Source organism: Bison bison, unplaced genomic scaffold, assembly GCF_000754665.1.
Source record: "Bison bison bison isolate TAMUID 2011002044 unplaced genomic scaffold, Bison_UMD1.0 scf7180017864526, whole genome shotgun sequence".
Classification (NCBI taxonomy): Eukaryota; Metazoa; Chordata; class Mammalia; order Artiodactyla; family Bovidae; genus Bison; species Bison bison.
In genome coordinates, this window is record NW_011495077.1 from 1290962 (window position 1) to 1315747 (window position 24786).

The 24786-nt window shown below is 44.1% G+C and overlaps 1 gene segment (V, D, J or C); it reads left to right on the forward strand.

Annotated features, from left to right (window-relative positions):
* Positions 1–24786, forward strand: part of LOC104981963 — a 916007-nt gene that overhangs the window by 861268 nt on the left and 29953 nt on the right.

A 24786-nucleotide genomic window follows, 5' to 3' on the forward strand; every position in this document is an offset into this window, starting at 1 on the left:
ATGAGAAGAAATGTAGCCGCCCTTCAGCCATGAGCCCACAGAGCTGCCCTGGTCCAGGCCCCTGGCTGTCCTCAGTTCAGACAGGCCTGGCCTCTGCTGGACACAGGGTTTCACAATGTGTAACAGGGCCCCCTCCCCAGGTTGGCGCTTCTCAGGAGCGATCGCCCACCTCACTGTGGTGAGTGAGCGACCTTCTCAGCAATGGTCTCCTGGAAGAGGGCCCAGGGAGACCCACAATCTGTGTGACTGCAGGGTGATGGGTGTTTAGACATTGGATTTAATGGAGGAGAAGAGGGGAGGTCCCATGAGGAAGAGAGGGGTTTTTGTTTAGGGAAGGTGCACTGTGGAACTCAATGCCGGCTACGCGCTCCACTTTGGCCAAGGCACCTCAGTGCTGGTCACACCCGGTGAGTTCTTGTGGTTAATTCCTTATCCTTTCTGGAGAGCCATCCAAAGGGACCTGCTGAAACGCAGCTGAATTTAATTGCTTCGTTTAGCATGCAGTTGTTAACTATGTCGGATGTGTGAGTAAGATATGAATACATGTTTCCCTGGAGGCTGAATTTAGTTATCAGTCCTATGGACAGTTTGATAAATTGTATTAATACCATAGTCAGTGTTTCTTGAAGGTCCACAAAGCACGTTGAGGCTTTGGGGAAAAAGCAGAGATAAGAGGCAGAAAAGCTTGGTGATAGAAACAGAAACAAACCAGTGAAAAGGGAGGCTACCAAGAGCAGCGTGTGGCCACAGAAGCGCGTCCTTAACAGATAAGCACTGAGGGGCTGGTTGCACTTATGCTGTGTCACCTGGTGGGATTGGAAAATCCGGCAGGTGGACTGAGGGCTTGTGTGAGGGGTGGGCAGCAGGAGTTACAAGCTTCTAGTGGCTTTCCTCTGCTGAGAGAACAGTGGAACAATCCAACTTTCTCTGGTGTGAGGATGGCCCTCCATGGGTCATGTCAGTGGACAGCACCCTCCTTCACTCTGGGGACAAAGGAGTTCCCCACACAGATTTCTCCCATCATCCAGCCTGGCTGAGTCCACTCTGCGGGAGGGACAGAGGACCCCTGTACCCTGGAAGCCTCCCTGTGGCCACTGGATTGCCTGTGATAAAGCAGGGTGTTTATCTGAGTTGTGAAGCTGTCAGGGAGAAGGGAGGAGAGATGTATTACAACAAGCAGTGTTGAAAATGTATACGCTATCTCCACCCTTGCAGAGTTCAGCGCTCTGGGATTTGGGTTTGGGCTTTTTCTGTTAGAATTATAGAAACCGAGGTGCTTTCCATGCAGGCACACTCTTTGCAGAAATGCCTGCCATCTCACACTTCACTGGTATTTTGTCAGCTACCCTCTGTGCCTGAACCGGGTGTGACAATAAGTAACCAGGTTGATTTGTTAACAAATAAGAGTTTGTACATTTAAATGAGTGGCCCAGTCAAGCCACTGACATACACTTCAGTCCCCCCACATACCCTACTGTGCTTTGCTCACCTCCTCCTTTGAATCTGCCCTCAAAGGGCCTGGAACATTCTTCCTGTAGCAGCCTTGATGGCTTTATCTTTTGAAGGCGAATTTTATTTTTATTAATAAGCAAAAAGCTTTTGGAGCCATGACTTATAAATAAAGGAGGGACTCAAAATAATTGCTGGTACTATCATGGTTCCAAAAAATGAGGTATGACTGTAAAATAAGGTCATTGTTATGACCTGTGGCCCATAAACTGATCCTAAAGAGAGTACTTTAAAGGGTTCAACCATCATTTAGATCTTTAAATCTTGACATGTTTGTTAAAACAGCCTCTTTACTTAATAAACACGCTTAAGATAAACATAGCCTGAGACTGAGGAAGTTACCAAAGCAAGAAGACTTCAATATGAACTGAGGTGTTATCCCAAGTAAATCCCTTTTAGAAAAACATGAGGGCAAAACCTTCCCATGGAAAAAGTGCATACGACATCTTGCTAATTGACTCCAAAGCTACTGTAAGGAAAGGGGAACCCTGTGTTGGTTTATGTAGAGCCACATAGCACTGTGACTCAGGAAACTACAAATACGTCTTTGGAGCGGGCACTAGGCTGCAGGTTTTAACAAGTGAGTATTACAGGGAAGACATTATTTTAAATGTTGTTGGTATCTGAGAGGCAAAGGTAACATAAGGGAAATACTTGCTGTAAACTATGGAAGCAAAAATAGCAGCTGCCTGAAGTGGCCATTCTGGGTCCCTCCACTCTGGACAGGAGGGATGAAGGAGAGCTTGGGGCTCACCAACATGAACTTACCACCAATTTCATAAGAATTATATTAATTACTAGAAAATATTTATTGGCTTAAGACTTTGAGAGATTCCTCTAAACACGGGAATTCTTTTCAAAATTGTACTCTCATTCCACATTTTTCACTTGCTTTTCCTACCCCTCTTTATGCCTTTCCCCCTCATCCAGTTCAATGCTTTATCTGGGCATTTGTGTTTTGAGAAACCATCATGTCCACTTCTTAGCCTGTGACTTAAGTAATTAAGTGAAAGATATTTCTCAGTCGTGTCCGACTCATACGACCCCAAAGGCTGTAGCCCACCAGGCTCTTCTGTGCATGGAATTCCCCAGGCAAGAATACTGGAGTGGGTAGCCATTCCCTTCTCCAGGGCATCTTCCTGACCCAGGGATCAAACCCAAGTCTCCTACATTACAGGCAGATTCTTTACTGTCTGAGTCATCAGGAAAGCAGGCTCTCTAAAACCTGGACCCTTTCTGTTCTCCAAATCTCTTTCCAGCTGTTCCCTTTCTCAAATGCTCTGCTCCAGGTAAACTGGACACCTGCTTCCCCTGAATGCTTACAATTGCCCACACCTGAACCTGGTGTCCATAAATCAGACTCCACGGACCCACCAATGAAAGCAGACTTGCAGACATGAAACAAATTGTTTCTCAGCCAGAAGACCCAGCACAAGTGTCACTAGACTTCATTTCACAGGACAACTTGAGAAACTATATCCCTTCTTCAAAATGACGGAGGCTTGGGTAAGCGATCCAACAGACAAATAGCAAAGTAGGAAGGAAGGAGATGCTTCTGTAGCAGGTGTGGAGAGGAGGGAAGACATTCTCTGGAGGAGAACAACACTGACTTAACCCAAGTAGGAATATATGGGCTGCAATATTTCCTGTATATTTCTTGTTTTCCCTCTGGAGGGGTTCATTCCGGCTTGTTTGTTGTTAAGCCCCTGGTCCCCACTGCGGTGCCCAGAGGTGGGGAAGGGTGAGGGGGACACTTTGCCCTATACTCAACAGTGGAAGTAAAAGGTAAAATCATTCTCAGATTTTCCTTCAAGCTACCTCAAAATTAAGAGAGGTTCAAAAGGATCACCTTTACAGAACAGGAGAAGCTACCTGTAAAAGAATGATTTTAGGTTAGTCCTTGGCTTGTGTTATCTCCCAGGAAAGGGACAGTAAGAAAGGAAAAGTCTTCACTAGGACGAAGATAGAAAGTAGTGAAAGTCCTTTTCCTGCTGATTGTCCAAGCTGGGGATGAAAGGTCTGGAGCTGGAGTCAAGGGTGAGCTCCAGCACTGACCAGTGCCTGCAACTGTCTCTAGTTTTTTGGAATGAGAACAAGGCAGGAATCCCCTTACACGTTCGAGAGCCTGGACATCAGAGCCAGGCTCCAGCATCCTGAAAGGGTGGACCAACGTGCCCACCCCTCTTGCTGGGTGGGCAGTGGCAGCTGCCCTCAGTCTCTACCATTGCGATGACAGCATCTCTGACTGCTTTTGCTTTGGTGCCATGGATAGGAACTGTTCCTACTTTGTCCAAATGAGTTATATGATCTTCAGAACCTCAGGAGAATTATTATCTAAAGCACCAAAGGATAGCTAGGATTTTGGCAGTCTGGGCTTTTGTGGGAAAGTATTCTGGGCTTTTGTGGGAAAATTCCTTCTTTAGAATAGTTAGAAAGAATAGCCTCCATTCATCCAATGTGGAAACAGTTCTGAACTCCAAGCTGGAGCTAGGATTCTGTGCCAGGTTATTACTGTGACAATTACTTAATATTCTCCATGCTCATGGTATCACTTCTTCCAGAAGATCTTTAGGGAAAACTTAGTTCAGTTTCCAGGAGGTTTTTGCTGAGCTGAAGATCACTGTGTGAATAATAATGCAGGCAACATGTTCACATTTGGAGGGGGAACAAGGTTAATGGTCAAACCTCGTGAGTATCTCTGCTGAATCCATAATGAATGTTCTGATTTCTAAAGGAAGCCATAGCACTGAACTTCATTTGAGGACTTTCTCCACCCAGTGTTTTTAAAGTTACTTCTAACCATTAATCCTAAGGATGATACAGCATACATATATGCCATATGTACTTGTGAAAACGGGCACATAGGTAATTCTCTGGAACAGAAACAAATAAGCTGGAGGATAACAGATTCTTTGTCCTTTTTGTCTTAACCATTTGCATCAGAGAGTCTGGGTTGAACTCAGGGACGGTTGAGCACTGGAGTGGGAGAACCTTCTCCAGCAACTTTGTGAGGATTTTGCCATGTCTTGCTGGGCTGGTGAGAGGACAGCTTGGTCTGGAGGTTGGGGGATGAAATATGTAACCTCAGAACAGCCTTTGTGTCCCAACCATGCTGTAAACTGGCCACGATTATGAGCAGTCTTCCCCACTGCTTCTTTGGCCAGGATCCCAGCTGGAGGAGCACACTGGCTAGATTTGGGGATTGAAAGGGATTTCCTGGTACACACTGGCCTGGTTGGTTTCTGTAAAGCTTTCCATGACTGTGTAATACTGGCAACAACCGTAAGCTGATTTGGGGACTGGGGACAAGTCTGGCAGTAAATCCAAGTGAGTCTTCAAATTAACTCTCTCAAACCTGTCTCTGTAGTTTGAAGTATCTGAGAAACTGTCTCCTCTTTAGAGAGACAGTTTTAAATGTGCAGTAATGAGTAGTGTTCTTCTCTTGTCCACCCAAGCTGAGTCCTCGCCTACCTCTCAATCAAAATAACTAGATAGAACAGTTCAGATGTGCCTGGTGGGAAAGCAATTGGAGTGTTTGACTGTTGTCTTACAGAGCAAACAGGTGGCCCATTTCAAAATAGCCATCAGGAAGCATCAAAAGTTAGATGAGGTGAAACTACACGTCATGTATCACAGCCTCCTTAGTCTACACTATACCAACATCATCACAGGCCATCAGTGAATTCTGTTAGCCTCCAGCCAAAGGTAACTCCAGTGCTGCTGGGAACTCTCAGAACTCAGGGCCTTCCCAGTGGCCTCCCTGGAGAGCATCTCCCTAGTATGGATTATCCAGCATGACTCAAACCTACCATGTGATTTCTGCATCTCTCAGTTCTCTTTGGCTCACAGTCTTATGGTAGATTTACTAGAAGCAACAGGGAAAGAAGTTGGTTTCATCCTAATTCTGGTCTCTTGAAGAGTTCTTCTCTCCAAGACTCTTCAGAAACATCTTAGGGACCACCCACCCTGCTCAGAATTGTGCCTTGTACAACCAGACTGGTTCCCAGCAGTGTTTGCTGTGGCTTTGGCTAGCTCCCAGGGAATTTCTGGAGCTCCAGGCTGGAGCTGTGGGGAGAGGAGCGGGGGTGATACAGTGAGCTCAGAGGATTTGGGAAAGACATCTTTGATAGAGGCGTTAATGAATTTCTGAATGAGCTTCTGTGTGTTAACTTGATAAGACTCTCCAGGGAGAAGGTCACCCTTACCTTTGCAACTCTAAATGTAAGTCATGGGTTGCAAGAAAAAATGGGAAATGTCAATTGCTATGCCAAAATGAAGGGAGAGGATATACGTATTGAACCAGTTTTAATGCTAAGTTTATGAAATGTAAGACTTTCAGGAGAACCTTCTCAGGGTACCTTTATTAAGATCGATGAGCTAACTATTTAGTCAGTGTTACGGGGATGCACACTTTAAAGGGGAACCCAGAATTTTTTTAAGGCCAATGAAAGTTTTAGCCACTATAGGTGAGTTTTGGAATCAAACTGCCTGGGTAAACCCTAACTCTGCTACTTGCTAGATGTGTGACTTCGGGCAGATAACCTAATCTCTTTATGCCTCATTTTTTCATCTGTTAAGTGGAAATAAGAACAGTACCTATATCACTGCATTGTTATGAGATTAAGAGAGTTAATACTGACCAAGGGCCTTGCATGCAGTGACACATAGTAAGTCTCCAATAAATATTAGTTATTATTACTAGATCAGGTTGCTGGAGGGAGGAAAGGATCTCCTTTTACAGTTTTTGTAAAGTAGAGCATTACAGTGTGACTCAGGAAACACAGGAAGACTCACCTTTGGGCAGGGGACAATGTTACAAGTAAAACCAGGTAGGTCTGATGTTCCGAACAGTCCAGAGTTACCCATTAAGCTCATTCTTTGGTTAATCTTCTCTGCCTTTTCAACTTATCAAAGACTCTTATTTTTTAGATTTCATCTTTCGTTAACACTAGTAAGGAGAATGTGGGTAAAGCTTGGCTGGTATGGTCTTTTCTAACTCACTTGGTTTCAGTTAGTGGTGAAAAAAGGAGCAAGACTTGAGGTAAGTTAGGTCTGGAATTTCTAGGCAAGACCAAGAGAATATAATTTGATGGGAGACATAAAAACATCAAATGTAAGAAGTGTACCAAAACTAAAGTTGATTTTACGCAATAATATACTGTAGTGAGAACCACCCCAGTAGCCACGAGAATTCTCTTAAGAATTGCCTTTCAAGGAGAAGATGGGTAACATGAAAATGATAAGTTTTTGTGTGAAAAAATGGGGAGGAAAAATGGGAGACTGTTGATAATTTGGATTTTTTTGTTAAGAAACATGGAAAAGAACATTTTTTCCATAGGATGGTTGGTAAAAGGCTATCATCAAGTAGGAGTCAAAAGAGTCAAAATGTGTATGGTATCCCCCGGGTGAACCTCACAGAGAAAGAGGAGGAAGAAAATGGCCCAGAGTAAAGTGTTTTTGTACTGGGCAGAAACACTGTGTTAACTTCTGGAGCAAACCAGCTTGTCTTTGGGACAGGAACAAGCCTCACCATCCTCCCCCGTAAGTTCTTTGCCACTTGAGAAAAAGCCCTTAATCTATAATGACCAGCTCTCACATCCCAGACACCTAATGAATTTCTAAATGAGCTTCCGTGTATTAACCTGATAAGACTCTCCAGGGAGAAGGTCACCCTTACTTTTGCAGCTCTAAATGTAAGACATGTTGTAAGAAAAAATGGGAAATGTCAATTGCGGTGCCAAAATGAAGAGAGTGGGTGTAAATATTGGGCCAGTTTTAATGTAAGTTTATAAAATGTAACCCTTTCGGGAGAACCATCGCAGGGCACATTTATTAGTTTGTGTCTGCACAGCACAATCATCCAGTTAATTTGATTAATGTCAGTAGCTGATCCAAATATTTAGGTATTTCCTTGAGAAACCTTTTTTGGGCTCAAAATGGCCTGAATTGACTGTCACATTACCTAAATAATTGCCAGATCTGTTTTACTTTGTGCTGTAGAGACTCAGCCTAATAAAAACAAATGCTGCTGTGTTTTTTCCCTCGTCTGTCTCGTCTCCACACAGCAAGTTTTCCTTCTATTCAACAGCAACTCTGCACACAAAGACACCCAGCAAGCCATTTGACTTACGGCTGCTGCTGTTTTGCATTTATATGACTCCTTTCCTTGGAAGAGATTAAGACACTTCATAGGAATTATTAGCTAAACAGATTGACAGCCTAATTAGAAAGAAAGAAACAGATTCAGAGGATCTTTTGTGGCTGCCTTTCCTGCCCCTTCGTGTAGAACATTTGGTCAGATGGTTCTGCGAAACAGAATGAGAAGCCGGGGGCGGGGGTCGGGGGGGTGTGCGGGTGTCTCTGCAGCACACCCCTTCTTAGCTGCATACGAGAGGTTGTTACGAGAGGGAAAATAGCACTAAATATGTCAGGGTGACTGACAGAGCTGGGAACATGTTTTTCCTCTAGAACTCCTGTGTTCTCACAAATCAGAGCAGGACGAATTTTGACATCAGCTGTTGCTCTGTGGGTCTACCCTTCTGTTTTCAGCCCCTTCCTTCTCCCACTCCTCTATCTAACTCCTTTCTCTCTCACACCTGAGTCTCATCCGCACCCCAGCACCAGCTCTACCACATACTAAAGAGGCTGCCAGCCTCTCTGGCCATCAGTGGTGTTGTCCTCAGCTCCATGAGTGACCCTCCAAAAGCTCAGGCACCTGAGGGAATCCTCCCAGCCGCCCCGGGTACCAAATGCCTGTATCTAGGCTGGAGCTGGGCCCGGGATGAGGGAGAGTCTCTGGAGGAAGGTCGGTCACAGAATCAGGACCACCATGGCCTTCGTGATGCATGTGTCTGAGCCCCCTCCTCCCTGGAAAACTGTAGCTTCCACCTTGATTCCACATATGTGGCTCTGAAGGGTGGCAGGTTTTTGTAGTGGAGTCAGCCATGGTGGAACTTTGGGAATGTGCTGCATTTGGGGTCTGGCACTCAAGTGATTGTTATACCTCGTAAGTATAAGCATCTCTTATTTCTGTGGGTTAGTATGTCAATCAAATAAAGGAGTTATCCCCCCACCCCCATTTCCCAGCTAGTCTCTGATGGGATACAATTTCTGGATCTAGCCACACTGCTGGATTAAGGCGATCAAATTCATTTTCAGATATAACTTCAACTGATTTCCGTTAATGCTGCCAACAGCAAAGGGAAATTAGAACGTGGTGGGAACCTAATCTATGCTCATCACTGCTGTGGGAGGGCAATCATTTCTTCTTATCCCCCGGCAGTCAGACTTAGAATTCAGCAGACCTTTTCCAGGCCTGTCTTCTCTGGCAGATTAAGTGACTGTGTCCGTTAACTTTCTTGAGGGAAAACATACAAGATAGATACATTCCCCTTCAGCTTTTCCTCAGAAAGCTTTTTGTTCGTTTTTTAGGCAGTACACTTTAGCTAACATATTCCCTCCTATTCGTGTTAATAATATCTTGGCTTAAACAAGCAATTTCCCCCCACATTATTCAAAATGCATTGCTGCGTGTAACCCACTGCCCTCTCACCAGCCCTTTTGCCTTCACAACATTCTCTGAGAAAGTAAACAGGATCACACATCATCACACATAATTTCACAGAGAGAGAAGCTGAAGCGCAGACAAGTTAAATAATTTAAATCAAACCCAAAAAGTCAGAACTGGGATTACAGCCTGAGATTCTTTGTTTTCTTACGGTGAATTATCTTGAGCTGTCATCTCTGTGAATTGAAAACATAATAAGCACAGGCCGTAGGAATTCGCTGGGGATGGAACTTAACCAAAACAAAAACTGATTGTTTGATGATTGCATGGGTGTTTGAAATGTATGCCCAGATCTTCTTTGCCACTGGTGATTATTTGGTGTCAGAGATAGGGAGAAAGCAGAGGGGCCAGATGAGGGCAGAGCGCCTTGCTAAGCTCAGGGGTTTTTGTAGGCCTTGGTATCACTGTGTCTCCAACAGCGACAAACTCATCTTTGGGGCTGGAACCAGATTACAAGTTTTTCCAAGTAAGTCGTAGAAACCAAGCAGAGATTTTGCAAAAATGTTTTGTATAAACAGTCAACTGGCTTTGGTTCATCCTCACGGTACTGTGGGCCACCCTTCCCAACACTGTGCTCTGTAGGGCTTTTCCCACTTCTGGCTGTCTGCTCCTCACTCCCCCGGGATATCATTTCTCACAGAGAAAGGGTTCTGTAAACCAAATCAGCTCAATCTGTGTGTGAATACCATGGTACTGACTAGAATCTTATCAGCAGTGAAAACAAGACAGTAGAAAATCAGATGCATCATGACTCCAGACAAATGATCTGTTTTTCTCGTTTGCATTTTTATTTAAAGTATCGGGGAAGGTGAAGCAAGTTCAGCTTCTCCCATTTAAAAACTGTTTATGAATTACTCTTCCCTTGTGTGCAGAGAGATCGAGATTGACTTTAGATGTTGAGTCATTTGATTTCATCATATGTGTCTGGAATCTATAATGGGCAAAGGAATCAAATGTAATTAAATGAGCAAATAATCTTCAATAGTCAATATTCCTACATTGCTTTATGTGCTTGGCTCTGGACTTTTATCTGGGACTTATCTCTAATAGGCTCCCCAGAAGGACAGTGAAGGTTTTTGTTAAGGTTTTTGTCTCTGTGTGGATGGCAACTATCAGTGGATCTGGGGCTCTGGGACCAAACTAATTATAAAGCCAGGTAAGTCTCAGAGATGTGACTGTAAGGGAGAAGAGACATGTTGAATAATACACGAAGCATAGCATGCAAATTACATTTTTAAGAACAATCCAACCTGCTGGAGAAAAGGCACTCGACCCAAAAGGGGTTTTCACTCCCAGCGAGAAGCAGTGTCAGCCACCAACTCTCTTGTTTGATCTGCTAGCTTCCAGAGTGAACAGTGCTTAACTCGCCCTCCAAGAGAGCAGAGTTGGGTTGTTACAAAGGTTGATTCCCTCTAAGATGGTTGGAATGCTTTCCCAAGGATATAACCAGTCTCACTTTGTCAAAAGAGAAGGCCAGAGAAAAGGCCAAGAGCCACAGTCAAAGGCCAAGAGATGAAAGCCGTGTTTGCCACTTCCCCAACATCCTTGTCTCTGGCTGCTATCTTGCATGGGGAAGCAGATGCTTGCAAAGCTTCTGGCCATTTGCTGGAGAACCCCCTGAGGTTCTGGACCTCAGCACAAGCCCCACAAGGATGTAGTGTAAAAGGTCATGTCAGGGCACCTGAAGGGTGTAAGGAGCCTAAAGGGACACCTGGCAAGTCAGTTCTCAAAGCAGTGGGACTCAGGAGTTCTTAGCCTGGGAAGACTAAGCCCATTCGCCTCCATCCTGCCATGCCCCTTCCTGTGGGTTGTTGTAAGGCACTGAAAGGCTGTGTGAATTATGGGGGTGCTGCCAACCAGCTCATCTTTGGGACTGGCACGCTGCTTTCTGTCAAGCCAAGTACGTGAGTATTGGGATTCTGTGTCCCTGGGAAGCAAGTGGGAAGGAACAGCCACTCTTTGATGAAAGGGAAGGATGAAGGTAGATTTCTTACCCCCTCCATCATTCCTTATCTAGTCAGGCTCTCAAATGTCCTAATCTCCTCATAGCACCACAAAGTCAGAGAAGGGAAAATGGGCTAGTGTTAAGATAAATCCCAGAAAGAAAAACCCCTGAAAAATTCTCATCTAAATGTTACAGGCTTTCTGCTCAGTGAACTTGATTTCCAGGCCATTTATCAGCTCTGGTCCTGCCTTTATCTAGATAGATACAACCTCTCCTAGCCTGTTTGTGCAGTTGTGTGTGAGCTGGTCCAAGCATCTTATTTTTCTTCCCAAAGAGACCTGAGAGCTATGGTTGGCGAGATTGCTAAGAAGGCAGACAAAACTGACCCACGGTAGGGGAGGCCAAAGATGAGGCTTAGGGTGGGCTGTGGTTGTTATTTAGACACCAAGTCATATCCAACTCTTTTGCAACCCTATGGACTGCAGCCCACAAGGCTCCTCTGTCCATGGGATTGCCCAGGCAAGAATGCTGAAGTGGGTTACCATTTCCTCCTCCTGGGAATCTTCCCAACCCAGGGATCAAATCCACGTCTCCTGCACTAGCAGGTAAATTCTTTACCCGTGAGCCACCAGGAAAGCCCTAGGATAGATTAGGTCAGTATCAAAATGGTAACCCATGGAACACCTTCCCCATATGTCCTGCATCTGTTTCCCTTTTCGTTTTCCCTAGAATACATCCTTTTGGCTTGTTCTGGACACTCACTGCTCCCAAGCTAAGAGGAGAGAAAATTAGTCCTTAATTCGCTCTTCAAATCTGAAGAAGCAACAAGTCACAGTTATGTTGAGGATGAGATCTAGTCTCGTCTCTCCAAGTTCAAAATCCTGTCACCAAGGCCCTGATCTGGTGTCACCGTCTTAGATGCTCACTCCTCTCTCTTCTCTTCAAGTCTCAGTGTATGTGTTAATATGTATGTTAAAACTCAGCCAGTGCTCAGCTTAGTGATAAAAGGGCTCTTGTGTGCCCTTATCCTTGTCTTTAGGATACAATCTTTCTTGTAACAGAAAATGTTCCCTTCTTTCATTTATTTCAGAACTGGACTTTCTTAAAGTGTAGTAGATGGTGTGTTATAACTCCCTTGCTCGTCTGAAACATCATAAGAGTCCATGGTGGCACTTCTTTAGGAAAAGATAAGATGGTTTGTCACTTGTTACTCTTCCCTGGTGAAATATCTTCTTAGGCTGCCACATAGACACTATCGCATAGTGAGAAAGCTTGGAAATACCCTGATCAGTGAGTAGGGAACAGGACCATGGCATCTGGGTGAAGTCTGGACAAGAATTCAGACAGCTCTGAAGCTGGAAAACATTCCTGTGGGTATAGGAAGGCATCATCGTTCCAGACCTGTCTGTCTAGGGCTAGGCTCACACGTATGAGAAGAAGAGTTGTTAACAGATAAGTTGATTTGGCCATGGCAGATTGAAGCCTAACAATGAAAAAGGTCTTAAAAGCTCCTACATTTGGTCTTTTTTAAATAAAAATTATTTGCTTTTTGTAGCAGAACCAGTATTTTCTTCTTATCATAAAAGACCATCTTCCAGAAACACAGGGAAAAAAACATGAGGAATCCAATGCCCCTTCACTCCCGAGCCATGTGTGCGGCGGGGTTTCACTAGGGGTTTCAGTAAAAGCAGGAAATGCTGTGGGGACTGACAATACCAGAATCTTCTTTGGAACTGGAACCCAGGTGGTGGTAAAGCCCAGTAAGTGGCCCTGTTCTATTTATACTTGACCAAACAAATAAATCCTGTGAAGTTAGTAGAGATTTAATTTAATATGTAGACAAATGTACCCTTTGAAAAATGACTTTTGCAAATGCATGAAACATTCATGGTTGTTGAGAATAGAGCAATAATGATAAATGGATACAGAATGAGACCAGCCCAAATTGCCTTTAATATGGTAGCTCAGCTCCTCTTTTTAAAGAGATACTGGAGTCATGAGTTATTTACAGCCACAGTATCTCTGAAACTATGCTCTGCAATGATTTGTGTGTTTACTGTAACGTTGCCCACAGAACTTGTCTTCCATTCTACTGAAAATGAGAATCTATCTCATTTTAAATGCTCCTCATGTGGATAAGGTAACTTCTTTGTTGCTCATGCCTGCATATGTATTTATTTCTAAAAGATCCAATATAAAACCCAAACATTACCCCAGTTTGACAAAGGTCCACATCTAGTCCTATACATGTCAAATTTCACTAAAAGCATAGCTTTACTGTTCAAATGCAATGGGAGAAAGAAACAACTGAGATAAATTGATGATCCCAGATGGCTTATTAACACCTGAAAGGGAATTCAGAGTGAAATAAAATGGCAGGCATGATGACAGCATTTTTATTTAATGATCAGTTCCTCCATGGGGAGTAAAAACTTTTTAAACATGCCTCACTGGGGAGGAGGGAAATAATGAATTCAGGAGCCTGGCATTCCTGGGGTGTACCTGGGATGTCAGTTTCTCCACAATACTTTTTGGAAACAAAGCGACTCACCCAAATGTCAAGTCAAAAAAGTAATAGTAAGAGGCAGGTGTTGTCAAGTTGACTGACTGAGTTATGAAACTCTGCATTAGTTTATAATTGAAACTATGGACTGACCAACTGACCACAGAGCTTTGAAATAGAATGGCCTAATCTTTGAATGGTTTAACTGTGGGGAATGACCAAAGACAAAGAAACGAGCTAGAGGACTCCATAAGTTTGCTTTGCGCTGTGTGCTCTGCTACACTAAGTCACTTCAATCATGTCTGACTCTGCCACCCTGTGGACTGTAGCCTGCCAGCTGTCCTCTGTCCATGGGATTTCCCAGGCAAGACTACCGGAGTGGGTTGCCGTGCCCATCTCCAGGGGATCTTCCTGACCCAGGGATCAAACTCACATCTCTCATGTCTCTTGTACTGGCAAGTGGGTTCTTTACCACCAGCACCACCTGGGAAGCCCAGGTTTGCTTTAGAGCTAGCAAATATGACCAATCCATGCGAATCCTTTTTAATAACTGTGATAAAGACACTTTGGGGGTCAGGTAGTCAATGAGGAGGAAACAGTGGGGTTTGTTTTTTTATGGTTCAAACAAGGATTCAATCAGGACTGGGGGTAATGCCATCCAGTGTCCATCTCTTAGTGGTAAGGAAACCATGGACTGTGAAAGAACAGCATTCCCTGAAAGGCTAGAGTCCTTCTGGGCCAAGGGATGACCCGCACTCCCACTCATAGGGCAGGTCTATAATCAGTGTAGCAAACATGTGCTTGACCTCAGGTAAGGTGTCTTCAGGGTGAGGTGGTACGGCCTCTCCAGAACAGAGCCCAGGATGAGGCGAGGGCTCTGTGAAACAGTTCTGTCTCAGGTGAAATTCAGATGTGTGTCTTGCGTAGCCCCTTCCTGCCCCCATCTTTCTTCAGACTCTGAGGAGTGGGCGTCTAGCTGGGTAGCTGTCTGCTCAGTCGTTTTTCACCTGCTGCCACAGAATTGTGTTAGATATCACAAAGGAATTCATTGAATTGTTGCTTTTATCATTCACTCTCAGTGTCAAATGAGGTCGTCCAATTTCCTCTCTGCATATTTGCAGCAAGCAGCATAAAATTGAAGCAAAACAACCAGGAGACACAGAGAAAGATACCTGAAGTGATAACGAGGCCTGTTTATTATAGTAGAAAGGAAAGTGTCCCGTGAAGGTGAGATAGCCATCAAGCTTTCCTAAAGAGTCACTGGGAGTTTTTGTTGTGGCCCCAATCACAGTGTGAACAAACCGCTGGCAAAATTGTCTTTGGAAGAGGGACTCAGCTTCATGTTCTCCCCAGTAAGTGCTGTTCATGTGATTTTCTGATATTGACTCCCATTGACTGAAAGTGGTTTGGTGTTGGGTGGGAAAAGCTTTGGCTCTAAGATATGTGGGTAGCCTCTAGTTCCTGAGTCCTTCTGCTCTACAGAGAGGCCCAGTCCTTGACCCTTCCACAGCCTAGCCAGATATCAAATTCTTTCCCTTCTAGAGCTTGAAAAGTTGCTGCCAGTGCTTTTGGTGCTTAAATATTAATTATCCTTTCCATGGTTTATACATGCAAAGATTCAAAAATTGTGAAACTTTGTCAAGGGTCATTTTCAAGTTTCCCCTCCCCCACCCAGGCTGCTTCCCACCCCCTCATGGACTTTGGACACATCATTAAATCCAGGATGATTTCTGACTTCAACAAAGTGGCTTTGGAAATGACCCCAGCCTATCTATGACCCCTCCTCTTCCATTCTTCATAAAAGACCCACTTTCTCTGTTCAGCCTCTGCTAAAATTCCTGGCTCTGGTGCCCCACGCCTTCACATTTCCTTTGTTCCAGGGATGAGTAGGAGATAACTTTTTTAAGAGCTACTTTAATGCCAGAGGCAACAAAGATGGTGTGTCAGCCAAGAACAACATCTGTGTTGAGCCTTCTCACCCTGTGCCGTTTTCCAAATCCTTTTCTTCATTTAGGTAAAGCAGCCACTCCTATTTATTCCTAGCACAGCAAAGAGTTCATTATGAGGCCAGAGACAAGGGTTTCCTTTGGAATATATTTCACAGGCTAACAATAAGCTGGAAGTTTGCAGATAGTTCACAAATGCATTCTCAGGCCACAACTCCATGTATGGAAGCCAGTATGGGCTTCCAGGGAGAAGGAAGCAAAGATGTGCTAAGGGAAAACAAAAGCTATGGTTTAGTGGGGGAGATTTCTGGATGATTCCACCCAGGGAAAAAAATTAACATGAAGAAACACTCAGAAAATCCCCAAGGCCAGGCATTCAGAGTTTTTGTGATGAAGGCAATCACTGTGGGGATTCAGGAAACAGGCAACTTGTCTTTGGAAAAGGCACAAGACTTGCTGTGACTCCAAGTAAGTGTCCCTGGCCATCCCTGATTTTGATCAGCAATAGCATCTATGCTTACATGATTATTTTCGGTGAACCTATGAATGCTTTTTTCCCCAGGAAAGGTCTAGTAGGAGCTGGGAAGTTAGTACTTGGCAGGAAGATGAACAGGTTACTCTGACATAATTCAAAAGCCAACCAGACAATCAGGGGCAAGCCTCATACCTCACCGCGGCCTCAGCCTGTCCAACTGGCTCTGGCCACATATCCTGCCCAGTTCTCTCCCCTGATATCAGGAGCCCAAAACTCTAGGAGCTTTTCTGAGATCTAAGAGCCACTTTTAAATATATTGTGGGTTTCTGTCTAATGTTGTTATTCATTTTAATTTGTCTAAATAATATATGAAATTTTCTCATTATAAAAGCAATCCAAATCACAGATAAAGCCAATATTCACCCTGACCTCCTATTCCTTCAGTATCAGTTTCCTCCCCAAAGGTGACCCTTGGGACTGATTAGGTGAGTTGTGATGAGTTTCTCCTTGGAGAATGACATGAAATCTCCTGTCTTCAGTGAAGGCAACTCAAGACATAAAGAACTCAGACTGCAGTTTGCAGATTTCAATTAGATATAAGGAACGGTTACATCCTTGAATGCAAAGGCTATTGGCAAAGGAGAGTTACCTTCCTAGGAGCTCTTGAAGAATACATTGGTCTTTGGTCCTTGGCTGAAGACAGGAAGATGGACCAGGTGACCTCTGAAATCCAGCCAGGTCTCTGTAGGACTCAGGGATGGTCCACCTGGCGGCAAGGGTCTATAACAGCCCTTCTCTTCAGCCTGTCCTCTGGTTGGTGTTTCAGCCTGAGCTTTTGTCAGCAGTGCTCCTATACTGTGCATGGTTCGGTTTTTCTCAGCATCTGTGGGGTTTTTGCAAAGAAAGGAAACTCTGTGCCTACTCTGGGACTGGGAGTTACCAACTCACCTTCGGGAAGGGCACCAAACTCTTGGTCACACCAAGTAAGTTCTTCTTTCTGGCTAATTATTCTTCCCAAGATGCCTGCCTTCCATCATGCAGAAGCTGTCAAAACACAGGTGGTGTTTTCTTTGCTTGGTTTGTGTTGGGTGGTTCATGATACCAGTTGGAAAACAAGGTTATTAATGCACATATCCTCTGGGGCATTGTACTTGGCTTTTAAGATCCATGTAGTTTCTCCCAGAGAAAATATGTGAACCTCCACAAAGAGGAAGGCCCAGGGAAAGCCGAGGGGGACGGGGGAGGCAGGAATTGGATGAAAACACATAAAGGGCTTGCAGAAACAACAAACAAGAGGTGATCCCAGGAGGCCACGCAGTAGCCACCTTGAGCGAACTTCCCAGGAGTTGCTCCTGCCAAGGCCCTTTCTTTCAAGGAAAATTACAGCAAATAGAATTGGACTGGGAAGTTGCTAGTTATTAGTATTCATCCCACATTCTAACCTAATTACAAGGAGATTGTTTTGGCCATGGGCAGTCATTTCAGGTTTTGTTTTCCTGCTTGCCTCCTCCACCTCCACCTGTCTTCCTAGAGGCCCAAGTCAAGGTTATTGCAATAGCACTGAACACTGTGTAGCACCGGTACAGGCAAACTAACCTTTGGGGACGGGACCGCGCTCACTGTGAAGCCAAGTAAGTTGTGTTCTTCTTTGGCTGTGCCTTCAGGGGCAATCAATCAAATCGTTAGTTTGAAAAATACTTTAATCCTGTGCATCTGCTTGGGCTCTTTATTAATGTTCTTTCCCCAGGCCAAAGAGAGTTGGTTTCTTTCTCTGCTTTAAAATGAGATGTGCATGTATACATGTGCTCATGCACACACACACACACACACACACACACACGCTCTGGCTCATGGTGAGGGGCTTTCAGGAGCATAGACTGCATTTTCAAAGAAATCGAGATATAAACAATAACTGAGCCAATGAGAAAGTCAGGAAGAACATCCAGAGAAAATGCCCCACCCCGGTCTGGCTTCTCTGCACGTTCTCAGCCAAATAGGGGGCTTTGGCTCTGTCTGATGGTCTAGGGCAGGGAATTCCTCAGCTTCTCTCTGTAATGAATTCTAAAATGTAGCAGCCTTTGCTGCCAGAAATAAAGTACATCTGACTTTGATTACCCATGTGTACACTGCGATTTAAATCTCTGAAAAGAACCCCTAGAACTTTAGACATCTAGTTTGAGAATAAAATGCCTACAGTTAAATATGAAATTCAGCACTGAATCTCTTTCTGCAGCATCTCTGAGATGCCATGTGTCCCTCAGGACACGAATCAAATGATTAGGAATTAGGCGTTATAGTCTGAGCTTTGGAGACAGAAAAACCTAAATTCAAGTTCTGGCTCCATTACTTTACCAGCTGTGTGATCCTGGACAAATTAATGAACCTCTCTGAGCCTCAGTTTCCTCATCCATAAGATGAGGATAAAAATATCTCTACCTTATTATGCTATTGAAAGGATCAAATAAAACAACAGCTAAAATATTTAGCATAGTGCCAAAATATGGAAAGAGCTCATTAAACCCTAGCTATTAATAATAATGATAAACCATCTCCAACACACAGTAACACTTTTGTTTCACCCCTCAGGCTCTTCTGTCAAGGCTCTGTCATGCATCAGGAGAAGAGCTGGCAGGAGGGGAGGGTGGAGAATGTCAGCCTGCTCTATGAAATTCTTCACCTGGGATTGGAAAGTGTCTAAAGGGAAATAGAAAGAACCCTGGCTAATTTAAATACAAAATCATCCAAATGTCAGAGGCAGGGGAGAGATTTCTGCAGAGAGCTGCATGGCCCAAGCTCCCGAGGCTACACAATAGCCCCTTAGAGCAGGGATGCGGCTCACAGTGTCCTAAGGTGATGGCTGTAGCAGCTGAACCTAGCACCATCCTCTCAGCAAGCTGACCCCAGCACAGCTCCCTCCCAGACATGAGCTCCCCATGCGGAGGGCCAGGCACAGAGGATGGCAGCTTCACAGGGAAGAGCTACTTGCCCCCAGATTGCATCTCTGCTCCTCTAGGTAGTAATGCTCATGAGAGATATGATGCCTGAAGAGAGCCTCTAAATGAAACTCTCAGACCCAGGGATGGAGAATCGGGAGTCTATAGAGGCAAATTGGGCCAGTTAGTATTGAAGAAAAGGGATGGAGGGTAAAGTGGGAACCTAGTCATAGCTAAACCTGGGAGAGGACGCGTTAAACAAAAGCTGGAGGTGCTGTGTTGCCCAGCTCCCTGCCTGACCCCGCCTTGGGACTCAAACTCAGGACATGGCTAATACTGCAAGAGGAAGGGAGTTAGGTTAGTGGTAAAACCGTCCTAATAGGTTTGTGAACAGTGAAAATGAGCTGTCAGGAGTAGTTGCCAGGGCACTTTCTCTGGAGGGTTTTTGAAAAGAGATAGACACCCTCCTCTCAGGGCTGACTGAAGCGCAGCCCTGCCTGGAGGCAGGAGGAGAAAGAGACACTCTCTAAGCCTCTTCCCAGCCCTGGAGCTGCTCTGTGAAAAAAATTCTGGCTCATTAACACAGAGCTGCCTCCTTCAGGGCACCAGGGTTGCTGGGTTAAGTTTGGGAACCCTTGCTTGTTGTGTCCCAAACTCCCTTTGTACTCAGACTGAACAGGATAAGCATCCTAAAGCTACAAACACAGAGTCTGGGTCACAGGTCATTGCAGGTGTTGAGATATGTGAGTTGGGGGTGGGGGGTGGGCTCTGGGGGGCTCTGAGGGCTTTTTGTAAAGCTCAGGGGCACTGTGGGAATAACTATGGCCAGGGTTTGATCTTCAGTGGAGGAACCAGACTGTCTGTGCAGCCCCGTAAGTATGGAGAGGTGGGAGCAGAAACCAGCCTGTGCTTGAGGCCTGGGTCCATTGTGACGTTGGAGCCAGGATGGAAAAGAGAGTAAGGAATGAGAGGGATGTTTATTCAGGGAGGAAGATCGCAGGACTGTGTGAATAATACTGGGGAAATTACACGGGACGTTTCCCTTCTCAGGAGGGCTTTGTCAGGGGAGAGCTGAGTTGGCAGGTTTTTGATGCTGAGATAATCACTGTGGGGAAGGACAAGGCTTCTCCCTCGTCTTTGGGAAGGGGACAAGGCTGCTTGTCAAGCCGAGTAAGTGGCATCCAATTTGACTTGTGCTCTGAATATGATAATCTCCAAGAGAAGACCTGCTCTCTTTCCCACAGGGTCTCCTTGGGCCAGAAAGACATTCTAGAGGCTGAGCAGACCAAGGCCCGGAGCCTGGTCATCTTCCTTGTCTTTAAAGGAGCTCTGGGAGGTGCAGGGGGGAGGAACTCACCAGGACCCCACCGACAGCCCAGACTTGGGGTCCGTCCACGCTGTCAACCTTCCAATAAGTAAAAGCGTCTGATGGCAAGTCTTCCTCAGGAGGAGATGCCAGTAGAGTTATGCCCATTTCATACACTTAAAAACTGAGGCCTCTCAGAGACTGACATATTCTAACAGGAACGGAACTCAGGGAGAACAGTTTTTCTGGTAGACGGTTGGATTTGAAACAGAAGGTTATTTAAATGAGAGGGTAGCTGTGGTAACCAGCTTTCACCTGAGCTCCAGGTGCTGAGCACTGGGTAGGGTTTTAGGTAAACTCCTACCTAGACTGTGGGGTTTTATCACTGCAGAGCCCAGTCTTCCCTAAGCCTGGTCTTCATTAACCCAAGCAGCGCTACTCCCTGGCCCTGCAGCCTTGGAAGTGCAGCTCCTGGCAACATCATTCTTGGTGTCTTTTAATAAGAGAAATTAGAAGAGTAGCAAGGGAAAAGCTTATATCTCGGATCATGCAGTTCCCTCATTTTGTAGCAAGATTGTTTCCCCACGAGCCATTTGTCTTCATTTAGCGGCTGTCTTCTCTGGGGAAGCCATTTTGTAGAGGTGTTTGTCACAGTGTGACAACTGACGGCTGGGGGAAATTGAATTTTGGAGCGGGGACCCGGGTTGTGGTCACCCCAGGTAAGCCTGATTCCCTGGAGCCTCAGCTGTCCTTAATTCTAACCCGTGTGCCAAGTATTTCTAGCTGAGATCATGAGAGACATATTTGAAAGGAAGCCATTTTGCTGAACAGCAGTACCCAGAGCCATTAAGCAAAAGTGAGAGACCAGTTTGGTGTTAAACAGTAACATTTTTGGAAAAACAGGAATCCTCATTATTCCCTATCAGTCCCCTGTGTAGGTACCTGATTTCCCTTATAAGGAAAGAACTTACAGGAGAATGTAGAGCCGTGATTCACACCATGGTGTGGGAGAGATGGGCTGTGGATTCTGGAGGGTTAGGATTAGAAATGTGTTCAGGAAGATTGGATGTGTTTTTGACAGGCTGTATAACACTGTGTGAATTATAACCAGGGAGGAAAGCTTATCTTCGGACAGGGAACCGAGTTATCTGTGAAGCCCAGTAAGTATAAATGTGTATCCCTGGATTAAGCAATGTCTATGGATTAAAGGCTGATTTAGACCCAATTATACACTATCGGAAGAATGTTTAGAAAGTGTGAATGAGCGTCAGATAGAAGGACAAAAGTCCCCTGGCTAGGATCTGACATCTGTGTGCAAAATGAGCCATGTAGGGGAGTGTCTGGGAATTGTTCCCAGAATATATTTGGTGAGACAGTGATATGTGACTGATTACTTGAGGTGCTGACTAGGATCTGTGGCCCTAGATTTGTACCATCATCAGTGACAAGACTTCTTCCTTTCCAAGCCTCTAAGGCACTATTTTTTTTGGCTAAGATTATGTCAATTTATAGAAGGAACCTTGTAAATAGTGATCATTGACCAAAATAACTGTGATTCGCCTCTCCCAAGGTCTAAAAATCACTTTTAAAACAAAGTTTATTCATGAGTACTGTTGGGACAATTTCTGTTTCTGAGAATTTAGGCCAAAAATGTGTATAGCATAGCCTCGTGGAGCAGAGAGAACCCTTAAAAATCATCTTTTCTGACTGTCCACATATAAGGAAACTGAGGCCCAGGGAAGAGACAGATCATGGCCCCACAACCACTCTATGGTTGAGCTCAGGCTAGAACTTAAGTCCCTATCATTAATTCTCCTGGATAGGGCAATCTCCTGGTGGTGTAACCCAGAGATACTCAGAGCAGTGGAGAAATATTCTCTGTCCTGGCTTTGTGAGTCTTCTTGGATGAAAAGATGTAAATACTGGTTTGACCTATGAAATCAGAGAGCGCTTATCCTCTCTATATATTAAAAGCGTATGTTTGATGCCTAGAACTCTGTAGTAGAAAGTGAGAAGCAAAGGTTCCCTAAAAGAAGGTGAGATTTTTAAAGACAAAAAAGGCTTTCTTTATGATTGTAGATAGGCAGTTTGGTTACTCCAGATCAAACCTAGTTTGACAGTCCTAATTTTCAAAGTAATCGCCAGCCCTTCACTCTGTGCTCCGGCCAACCTGGCCCGTTGGCTCCTGGTTTTTGTTGTTGGGCTTATCACAGTGCTTCCTCTAGTTCAGGCTGGCAACTGACCTTTGGATCTGGGACCCAACTGACTGTTGTACCTGGTAGGCCACCACATTTAAGTAATATTTTCATGAATGTATTAATCTATAAATGTATAGTGTATATTTATGTAACATAATAGGCCTGCAGGTGGGGTGGGGAGAGAAACTAACAACACATACTTTAAAAGGTAAATAAGAAGAGACTTATTTATCAAAGACCAAAGAGAAAGAAGCCTTTCTGCCAAGTTTGGAATAAGAGTTGGTGAAAATGAGTAGAAAAGAAGCTGCCCTAACCTAGAAGAGCAACAGATTTCATAATGGGAACCTCTGTTTCTCATAATATTTTCACTAGAACAGGTGAAATGCTACAAGATGGTTTTAACAGAAATTATCTTAAACCAAGTCTAGTTGGCCAGCTATGTTGCTAGCCCATCCTGGCTTATTTCTACATAAGTCCTTAAACACAAAAGTGTCTATTTAAGATATTTAAATGAAGCTCTATTTCTATAGCTTTCTCATGCCCTTCCAGCGAAGCATTCTTGTAACACACTGCTTATCATTTCTACAAGTAAGAACAAGTAAGCCCTTTGCCCTCCCAAACTGTATAAGTATTATAATTACTTGCCTTAGACTGAAGTCACCTCTATTTTATTTCTCATAACTGTGTTCATTTGTTGAGATTTGTTTAAATCCAAACAGTGTGGGCGTCTAACTGTTGGCACTGAGGTTTCCTTTCTCTTGAAAGTGTCAGCAAAATATTTTGCCCATAAATAATGTTTCATCTAGACTTGCAAATGACAGCCAAGTCTGCAGCCTCTTTTTTTCCTCCCCCTTCCTAAAGAGAATATGCAGGCAGAGAGCAGGAAAAAAAAAAGCCAAAACCTACAGTTTCATTGTGGGGGCTGGGCGGGGGCTGTTAAAGTACATTTGGTTATATAATGGAGGTACTTTGACCGATAGGACGCAGTGATCTTGTTTGATCATATACACAGACACTGCTAGCTTGCGGGTGTGGTTCAGGGTGTCCTTGAAAAGAAGCTCAGGTCAGGTTGCCAAGCATGACACAGACCCAGGTCCAACTCAGGGAGAGAAGCTCCTGGATAGCCCTGGAACTAAAGGCAGAATCAGGATTCTCCTTACAATCTAGTCTATCTGAGGAGAACTTCCATTTATAATTAGGAAGAGAGAAAGGTAAAGAGCATTTATTTGCAGAGTCCTTATTTCAAATATTGTGTGTATGGAGCACAGAAGACGCAAGAATGAGCCCAAGCAGGAAACGAAAGAAAAGAAATCAATAAAACCACTGAAGAAAATCAGATGCCCTTAACTTGCCTGTCTTTGATAATGAATGTGCCTTCTTGGTTCATTCCTCACTTGGGTTTGTGAATTTTCTAGGAAAGTAGCAAAAGAAAAAGAAAACTGGTGGCATTGGGTTAGTCTTGGCCTAGCTTGGTTAGTTATCTCTGGATAGCACACCTTCCTTTTAGAACGTCCAGGAGACTTTTTGTAATGGTAGTAAACATGGTGTATAACACCAACAGATTTTACTTCGGATCTGGGACAAAACTCAGAGTAAAGCCAAGTAAGTGACAGTTGTCTATAAGAAAAAGTCACCAGCATATTATCCTAAATTCCTCTTACCAGTCTGTATTGATTTTGAGTTCTTTTATTTTGTTTTTTGGCCCTTGTTCATACGTCCCTTAAACAGATATAAAATGTAGTAAACAAATCCTATGATTCAGCAAACATTTTGAAACTGCCAACCATACTCTTGGGATGATATCCCATATAAGGAAAATTCTCAGATTTTAACTGTAGTTGCTTTTATTATTAGTTGGCTTAAAAAAAAAAAAAAAACTATTTGGACATAATTTAAAAAGACTATGAATATCCAGGACCTCAGAAAGGAGATATTACAAATTAAAATTTTATTAAATTAAAATTATATAATTATATTAATAATAAATAATCTAATAGCTATATTTACTGAGCACTTGCTATGGTGCAAATGCCTCTCATGCTTTAACTCACTTAATCTTCCTCACAATCCTGTGAAATAGTTGTTGCCATCCCCATTTCACAGATGAGGAAACTGTGAAAGTGAAAAATAAAACAAGAGGTTAAAATAGTTACCAGAGGGCTCTACACAGGGGAGGCCTCAGGGCAGCCTGCCCGTCCCCGCAGCCCACTCTCTTATCCAAGGCAGGGTTTGCGTAGGAAGACGTAGCACTGTGACTCTAAATAACTACAAGCTCACCTTTGGATCAGGAACCACAGTAACTGTGAGAGCAAGTAAGTAAAAAGGAAGAAACAAGAATAACTTTAAAACAAAATGGTGGGCACAATTACAAGCAATCCCACCTGGGGAGCACAGTGGTCAGTAA